Below are 2489 nucleotides of genomic sequence, written 5' to 3' on the forward strand. Positions count from 1 at the left end.
AAAGCTATGCGTGTTTCCATGATTGAGAGCAAAGAAAGAACCGCCCAAATTCGTGCTAGACATGAATGGCTTAAAAAGGCGTGTTCTCCTGATAAGAATCACGAAAATCTTAATGTTGGAAATATGCCCTAGAGGCAATAATAAATTAGTTATTATTATATTTCTTTGTTCATGACAATCGTTTATTATCCATGCTATAATTGTATTGATTGGAAACACAGTGCATGTGTGGATACATAGACAAAACACTGTCCCTAGTAAGCCTCTAGTTGACTAGCTCGTTGATCAAAGATGGTCAAGGTTTCCTGACCATGGGAAAGTGTTGTCACTTGATAACGGGATCACAGCATTAGGAGAATCATGTGATGGACTAGACCCAAACTAATAGACGTAGCATGTTGATCATGTCATTTTGTTGCTACTGTTTTCTGCGTGTCAAGTATTTGTTCCTATGACCATGAGATCATATAACTCACTAACACCGGAGGAATGCTTTGTGTGTATGAAACGTCGCAACATAACTGGGTGACTATAAATATGCTCTACAGGTATCTCCGAAGCTGTTCGTTGAGTTAGTATGGATCGAGACTGGGATTTGTCACTCCGTGTGACGGAGAGGTATCTCGGGGCCCACTCGGTAATACAACATCACACACAAGCCTTGCAAGCAATGTGACTTAGTGTAAGTCACGGGATCTTGTATTACGGAACGAGTAAAGAGACTTGCCGGTAAACGAGATTGAAATAGGTATGCGGATACCGACGATCGAATCTCGGGCAAGTAACATACCGAAGGACAAAGGGAATGACATACGGGATTATATGAATCCTTGGCACTGAGGTTCAACCGATAAAGATCTTTGGAATATGTAGGATCCAATATGGGCATCCAGGTCCCGCTATTGGATATTGACCGAGGAGTCCCTCGGGTCATGTCTACATAGTTCTCGAACCCGCAGGGTCTGCACACTTAAGGTTCGACGATGTTTTATGCGTATTTGAGTTATATGGTTGGTAACCGAATGTTGTTCGGAGTCCCGGATGGGATCACGGACGTTACGAGGGTTTCCGGAATGGTTCGGAGACGAAGATTGATATATAGGATGACCTCATTTGGTTACCGGAAAGTTTTTGGTCATTACCGGAAAAGTTTCGGGCTCATCGGTAGTGTACCGGGAGTGCCGGGAGGGGTGACGGGGACCATCGAGAGGGGTGTCACGCCCCAAGGGGTCTCATGGGCTATGGGAAGAGATAAACCATCCCCTAGTGGGCTGGAATAAGTTCCCACTAAGGCCCATAAGGTTTGAGAAGGAAAAAACACAAGGTGGAAAGAGTTTCCAAGTGGGAAGGTGGAATCCTACTACAAGTAGGATTGGAGTAGGACTCCTCCACCTCCAATTTCGGCCAAACCTTTAGGTTTTGAGGCTGCCTCCTCCCCTCCCTGCCTCCTATATATAGTGGGGTTTTAGGGCTGATTTGAGACAACTTTTGCCACGGCAGCCCGACCACATACCTCCACGATTTTACCTCTAGATCGCGTTTCTGCGGAGCTCGGGCGGAGCCCTGCTGAGATTAGATCACCACCAACCTCCGGAGCGCCGTCATGCTGCCGGAGAACTCATCTACCTCTCCGTCTCTCTTGCTGGATCAAGAAGGCCGAGATCATCGTCGAGCTGTACGTGTGCTGAGCGCGGAGGTGCCGTCCGTTCGGCACTAGATCGGAGCGGATCGCGGGACGGTTCGTGGGACGGTTCGCGGGGCGGATCGAGGGACGTGAGGATGTTCCACTACATCAACCGCGTTTCTTAACGCTTCTACTGTGTGATCTACAAGGGTACGTAGATCGGAATTCCCCTCTCGTAGATGGACATCACCATGATAGGTCTTCGTGCGTGTAGGAAAATTTTTGTTTCCCATGCGACGTTCCCCAACAGTGGCATCATGAGCTAGGTTCATGCGTAGATGTCTTCTTGAGTAGAACACAAAAGTTTTTGTGGGCGGTGATGTGCGTTTTGCTGCCCTCCTTAGTCTTTTCTTGATTCCGCGGTATTGTTGGATCGAAGCGGCTCGGACCGACATTACTCGTACGCTTACGAGAGACTGGTTTCATCGCTACGAGTAACTCCGTTGCTCAAAGATGACCGGCGAGTGTCGGTTTCTCCAACTTTAGGTGAATCGGATTTGACCGAGGAGGTCCTTGGATGAGGTTAAATAGCAATTCATATATCTCCGTTGTGGTGTTTGCGTAAGTAAGATGCGATCCTACTAGATACCCTTGGTCACCACGTAAAACATGCAACAACAATTAGAGGACGTCTAACTTGTTTTTGCAGGGTATGCTTGCGATATGATATGGCCAACGATGTGATGTGATATATTGTATGTATGAGATGATCATTTTGTAATGGTTAATATCGAATTGCACGTCGATGGTACGGCAACCGGCAGGAGCCATAGGGTTGTCTTTAAACTAACGTTTGTGCTTGCAG

The sequence above is a fragment of the Hordeum vulgare genome, chromosome 2H, assembly GCF_904849725.1.
Source record: "Hordeum vulgare subsp. vulgare chromosome 2H, MorexV3_pseudomolecules_assembly, whole genome shotgun sequence".
Lineage (NCBI taxonomy): Eukaryota > Viridiplantae > Streptophyta > Magnoliopsida > Poales > Poaceae > Hordeum > Hordeum vulgare.